We start from the raw sequence: 7,177 nt of genomic DNA on the forward strand, positions 1-7,177 counted from the left end.
GAAGCTTTCTTCAGTTTTAAAGGTAGCAATTGAATCAGGACTCTCTGGCTCTAGACAAGTTGTCTGTGGACAGTCCCCTTTCTTTTTGTACTTCTCTCTATCTCTATCCTTCTCCTGCCCACTTCCCCTCTCTATCTACACTGCAATGTGTATGACAGTCTTATAGACATTGTCTTGTATACATTTATATTGCCTTAGATACATTGTGTACTCTTAAGAGTTATGATTTTCCATAATAGGCTCAGAGAGAATAAAAGAAAAGCCTCAGTTGCATATCAAGTTAAAAGAAAACTTTGATGCTGCAGATGAAATCCATGGATTTCAATTCTACATCTTGTCCTCTTTCCATCAAATTACTCTTGTCAGGCTTTTGAAAACCTCATTGTTGCTTAATGCAGAAAGAAGAAAACTGACCTTGTGTTTTACATCAGTAGTTATAATGGCAATAGAATTTCTATGTCTTCTCTAGGCAAAGCATTTGTTAAACACTCTACATGGTATTAGTCTTGGAAAAAAAGAAGTCACAGGGACATTAAGTAGTCTCCTCAATCCATGCAGCAAAGGTGGGGGTGGGGGGGTCTGCTAAAGGCAGTGTATGAATCAAAAGCATCTGCCTTGAGAACTTCATTCTTTTCAGTTCACCAAACTGCATCAATGCAGTCACACCAAGATTTACTTAAATATTCTATTCATCGAGGCAAGTTTGAATGCATATTATCTGACTGTATTGAGGCAACATTTCTTTCCTACGCTGTTATTCTTATGTATGAATATAATTATGTCATCTACTTTGGTCCAATTTTTATCATATTAATCTCCTACCCTATATAGTTTCTTAATTTATAATTTTTTTAATTCAATCTTTTAAAAAATCAATTCTTGTACCATTAATATTATCTATAAGGTCATCACTATGATATACTTATTACACATTTTCTAAAACACATGAACATACATATGTAAATATTAAAGAATTCATCTACTACACATGGCAAGGTCCAGACAACTAAACATGATATATAACGATGAGTTTCATATTATTTAATTTTCTTTGTCAATTTTGGTAAAGGAAAAGGTCATTTGATTTATTTTTTATCTGTTATGTCATTTTGTAAATCTAAGTAATGTAAAGAAGGAAGTTCGGTGGATTTTTGGTCTAGGGTCAAATGTGCATTTGTTGCTTTCATTTTTGAGTCACCCTTTAGTCACGTTTGAGTCTATTTCCAAGAAAAAGCAGTTCTGCTCAGTGAAACCACTGTTTGTGGAGTCAGCCAGCCCAATCCACCCTCTGTGTTCCATGTAGATTTTTCTGTTCTTTGATTAGTGCTGGGTAGTTCTCACTATGCCCATGTAGCTGGAAGAGCTGTTCTATTGCAAGGCTATAGGTAATTAATTGATGAGATGAATTATAGACTATGACGCAGATGCTATTCATGAGTTTTCACATTCCCAAAGATTTCAAGATGTGTTATTTAAGAACTCCAAGGATACCTCTTTACATTTCACTCTCAGCTCACCAGGGCTCCAAATGTCTTGAGCTTTATCCACGCCTCTTTGATAGAACATTTCAAATGAGTGGAATTCTGAAGTTGTTCATCTTTTGTGGTCTTTGCCCATATCCTCTTTGGTGATATATAAAAACACATCTATTGTATCCACCTTTTCCAGCCTCACTCACCTGCCATTTTATTAAGTCTGCTTTAAAAAAGAAATCTTTCATTTACTGGAGTCTAGGTTTCTCCTTGTGCTACCATCTTCATTTCTCATTGAATGAATCAGGGCTCAGCTTATGATCATTTGTCATCTGGTGCCTCTTCTCCTGGACTGCCCCAGCCACCTGACAGAGCACTGGCTCAGAGAGAATAAAAGAAAAGGCTCAGTTTCACATTAAGTTAAAAGAAAACTTTGATGGTGTAGATGAAATCCATGTATTTCAATTCTACATCTTGTCCTCTTTCCATCAAATGGCTGAATTCCATGATCTCTTTGAATTCCTTGTTGGCAGGTTGCTGTCCCTTTCTCTTTACCTTCTTGCCAGGTTTAATGCCTTGTAGCATGCCAACTATGGTTTTCAGAATTTTTCCCAAATGAGATAAAAACTCAAATATCTACCTTCTAATTCTCAGCAAGCAATATTTTCATATAGTTCTTCATCATCATTCACTCTTCTAGTTCATCTTCTGAGCTTCTCCCTCCATTTAAAGAACCCCACAAAACAATCATGAATTACTTCACCCAATAAGAAAGCTCATCTGATACTGGGGAGTGAAAGAACTAGAAAATAATAAAAGTATAAGCAATGCTAAATTAATTCAGTCATCCAAATAAAAATCCCATGGCCTGGCTAGCAGCCCAAATACCTGCAGACTTTTCTCTTCTGGAGAGTATGGGCAAATGGAAAAAGCTGGGGTACGCAGGGCTGGCACATGGCAGTCCCCAAATAAGGTTAATCTCAAAACAAATGCCAAAGCCCTATGATGTAGAGGATTGCAGGGGATTGCCCCATTTCACAAACATGATAATCTCTGACTCACATACAGATGTACACCAATGTGATCTCTACTCATGTTAATCACTTCTTACCTGACTGTTTCAATACCCTATTACCTAACAGGCCCATAAGATTGCTTCCATCTCATTCCCTATAAACTTACTGCATATACTGGCGCCATGGTGATGCACTTATCATGTAAATTTGCCCATGACAGTGTCCTTCCTAAAAACTTCCTTCCATGACCTAGGACAGAGAGTACTTGAGAGACTGTTTTGGATGGTTGCAGAGATTTTATAGGAAAAGATATAGTGGGCTTAATTCATACAGCCATGCAGACAGGCCTCTCACTAAATTAAAGGCCAGTGACCTAAGAAGGTCCTCAATGCTGCCTGTCCACTGGACCCATTACTGTAGAGCATTCATCCCTCACCCCCACTAGACAACTGGTTCACGTTGTCTCTCACTTGGAGTTTCTTGCACTTTTCATTTTTCTCAGATTAAAAATCTCTTAAGAAAGTAGAAGCAATCAGAAGAGAAATCCTGTGAGCACCACCACTACAACTTCTAATGATCTACATCTAGGTTCATAAACTTCTCTTATTTCTGTTTCAATAGCAACTTCTAGAAAAGAACAAGCTTTCCACCTATGCACAAGACTACACCCCTATCACCTGCTCTGACTTTGCTGCAGTGTTTCTACACTATTGCTCCTCATTGCTTGCCTGCCTGCCTGCCTTCCTGCCTTCCTTCCCTCCCTCCTCCCTCCCTCCCTCCCCCCCTCCCCCTTCCCTCCCACTTCCTTCCTTCCTTCCTTCCTTCCTGTCTTTCTTTCTTTCTTTACCAGGGATCGAACTCAGGAGCGCATGCTTGTCAGGCAGGCACTGTGCCACTGAGCTACATCTCCTCATTATTTTTTAAAGTTTATGTACCACATGCCATTTCCTCTTACCTATTATCACCATCATCAAAACTTCATTTTTTTCTCATTTCCTCTCTTGCTTCCCTCTCCTTAGAAGTTTTCACATTCTCTTCAATTTGTTTACTCCAAGTTCCTCTACATAGAGCATATTTCAATTAGGCTTTTACCTCCATAGATACCAAAACTGCTCGTGTTAGAGTCAACAGTGTCCCCTTTGATAAATCTCATGGTTACTTCTCAGTTCCAGTTTACTCTGGGCATGGCAGCATTTGACAGGGTTGAACACTTCCGCCTTCTGAAAGCGCATTCTCAATTGGTCTTCCATGACATCAGATTATATTATTCTTACTTCTTTCCTGGTTCTTCTTTCTGACTCCTTTATTCATCTTCCTCAGCCACCCAACTAATGAAGGATTAATCTAGCAACTAAGCTTTTGATGTCTATGCTATCTACAATCACATCTAAAATCACAGGCTGGCTTATCAAGTCTCATAGCCTTAAATACCATGTATGATGCTCACAATTCCAAAAATGTATCTCCACGTGAAACCTCTCCCTTGTCCTGCAGACTCACACATCCAGTTGCCTATTTACTATCTACAGCTGGATGTCTATGATGCATCTCAAATCATCAAGTTTGAAACAGAGCTCCTGATACTGACATTAGTCACTACCCTTTTTCAGTCTTTCTCCATTTCAGCTCAGTTGAAGTCTTTAAATTGCCGAGGTCAAATAAATTAATATCATTATTGTCTTCAGTCACACCCCACACTCAGTCCATGAGCTAATCCTGCCTACCTTAAAGGCATATTCAGAATCCAACCACTGATCCACATCTCTACTAAGGTTTTCTTCTCTGAGCTTTATTCATCTCAAACTGCTGCAACTTTCCAGCTCATCTCCAGGCTCACAGCTCTGTCTACTTGAACTTTTTATTAAGAGCCAGAGTGGTCCTGTACAAACACAAGTCAGACTATATCATTCCTCTGACCCCTACCTGCTGGGGCTCATAATCTCAGTGAAAGCCTGTAAAGCCTTGGATGTTCTGGTCCCCTCACCTCGCTGATTTTTCCTACTTCTCCTTCCTTTATTAATTTTCTTCTAGTCCTCTTCAAAGTTGCAAGCATCTTTCTGCCCCAGGGCATGTACACCTATTAATCTCTCTGCCTCATCACTGCTCACCACCCTTATGCCATCTGCACAGTTTGCTTCCCTACATTTCATTTTTGCCCCAAAGCCCTCATTGCAATGTCAACTTACTTGACTGCAACACCCTTCTTGGCCTCCTCTCCTGCCTCACTTGTATTTGTCTCCATTGCTCATCCACTACTCAGCTCATTCTTAGTCATCTTGGGCTGTCTCGCAAATACCACAAACTGGGTGGTTTAAATAGCAGAAACTTATTTCTTGTAATTTTGAATCCTGGCAAGAAAAACTCAAGGTGCTGATTGATTCAGTTCCCTGGGCTCTGATTGCAGATGGCCACCTAGTCAGTGCCTCACATAGCAGAAAAAGAGAAAGCTCTGGTCTCTCTTCTTCTTATAAGGGTGCTAATCCCATTAAAGAGGTCTTATCCTCATGACCTCAGCTAATTACTTAATTACTTCCCAAAGGTTCCACCTCCAAATACCATCACATGGAAGGTTGCAGCTTTTCTGCTGCAAGATTTCTTATGGCCTTTAATTTTAAAATGTGATTTGTGCATCTTGTGGGGGAGGTTGGAACAGATAAAATACCTACTCTTTGCCATATCCATTTGACACCTTGGTGGACAGGGCAGCTTTCCAGATGTTTATTTTAGACCCCGTCTAGTGATAATGTGGTTTTTGGACTATGATGAGTTCACAAAACATTTATTATTTGTCTGCAATGAGAAAAATGGAGAGTCAGTATTTAGAAAGTATTATAGCCATTTGGCAATGGTTCCGAGAATATTATAAATGGGCTTGTGTGTTGTTTTGATCTCATTTCATTTTCCAGTAATTAATCTTTATTGAGTTTTACAACAATATCTGTTTATGACAAAAAATAATAACTAAAAACACTAGCTCTTACTGCATATAATTTGGGAAGCACTTCTTTAAAGTAGACTTTAGGAAAACATAGGGTAAATACCAAAGTAGAAAAAACAGTTCAAGGTCCAGCCCTGACTTTTTGAATTCCTTTCCAGAGATTTCCACAGTTATGCCCTCTGCCAGCTGAGTCAACTTGCTCTTCTATACCCCACACTTACCAGGGCATCTGCCAGCTATGTCTCTCCTCTTTTATAGGTCTGGACTATTTCTACTTATCCCTCAAATTTCAGGCCAAAGGCTAATGGCTGTATGCAGATTCTCTAGATTCTTCTACTTAGACCTGGATGGTTTCTCTTTGTTTCCACAGCATTTTTCCAAATCAATGCTCCTCTCTTGAAGTATATTTCTTACTACAAAAATGTATTGAACATCTGTGGCATGAAAGGAGCTAAGGGCTCACTGGTGGATATAAATAAATCAAAGTCCTTGCCTTTGGTAGTTCATTCCTTAATTTATTCTCTAGGAGTAGTTCACATACTAAACAATTTATTGGATACTTAAAATTTATTTTTAACAGATTGAGCTATAATTTATATACCATAATGTTCACTTATACAATTCACTCTAGAATTTTAGTTTATTAGCAAGTTATTGGTTTATAACCTTGATAACTTTTAGATCATTTCATCGTTCATTCCCCAAAACCTGTACCCCTTAACAATTTCTTTTCTTTCCAACCACATATCTTTTTTTAAAATATATGTATTTATTGGTATATTTTAGGTATAAAATACATTTACATTTATCATGGGGTGTTTGTACCAGAACATGATGCATCTTAGTTTTTATTTTTTCTCCCATTACCTGGGCACCGTTCACCCCCTCCACCCTTCCTTATCTACACAGAGTTTGATTCCATTTTTTTTTCTCATAATTTTTCCTTTCCCTTCTTCCCTTTCCCCTTTCCCTTCCACTATCCCCAAACCCTTGGACCTTTTTTTATTTCAAATTATCAATTGTTCATTTTAATCATTTTCATCCTTATTTACACCTTCATTTTCTCACACTAGAGAAACTATTTGGTATTTACGCATGTGTGTCCTATTTATTTTACTTAAGAGTATGGCCTCTATATGCATCCATTTAGCTATAAATGTCTCTAGTTTCTCATTCTTTATGGCTCAGTAGTACTCCATTTTATTAAAAAACCACATCTTCTTTATCCAGTTTCCAGGTGATGGGCATTTGGGCTGTTTCCAAGCTTTAGCTATTACAAACTGTGCCGCTATAAACATAGGTGCACATATATCGCTGTGGTATGATTTTTTTAATTCTTTGGGGAAGATTCCCAGTAGGGGATTAGCTGGGTCAAATGGGACCTCTGAGCCTAGTTCTTTGAGCTATCTCCATACTGATTTCCACAGTGGTTGCACAAGTCTGCACTCCCACCAGCAATGGAGAAGGGTTCCTTTCTCTCCACACCCCCGCCAGCATTTGTTATTGGTTGATTTCTTGATAGCAGCCATTCTTTGTGGGGTGAGGTGGAATCTCAGTGTTGTTTTCATCTCCATCTCTCGAATGACCAGTGATGTTGAACATTTTTTCATATATTTATTTGCTGATTTTACTTCTTTGTCTGAGAAACGTCTGTTCATTTCAGATGCCCATTTTTGAATTGGTTCTTTGAATCTGGGAGGTCTGATTTTTTTCAGTTCTTTATATATTCTTGATAGTACACCTTTGTCTGA

The 7,177-nt window shown here is 38.5% G+C and overlaps 1 protein-coding gene across 3 annotated transcripts in view; it reads right to left on the reverse strand.

The window, feature by feature from the left end:
• Kcnip4 (potassium voltage-gated channel interacting protein 4) overlaps positions 1-7,177 on the reverse strand; it is a 1,104,843-nt gene that overhangs the window by 652,233 nt on the left and 445,433 nt on the right. The gene's annotated exons all lie outside the window — the stretch shown is intronic.

The sequence above is a fragment of the Heterocephalus glaber genome, unplaced genomic scaffold (genome assembly GCF_053883595.1).
Source record: "Heterocephalus glaber isolate CG9 unplaced genomic scaffold, H.glaber_assembly_v1.0 deba00001509, whole genome shotgun sequence".
In the NCBI taxonomy this organism is placed as follows: domain Eukaryota; kingdom Metazoa; phylum Chordata; class Mammalia; order Rodentia; family Bathyergidae; genus Heterocephalus; species Heterocephalus glaber.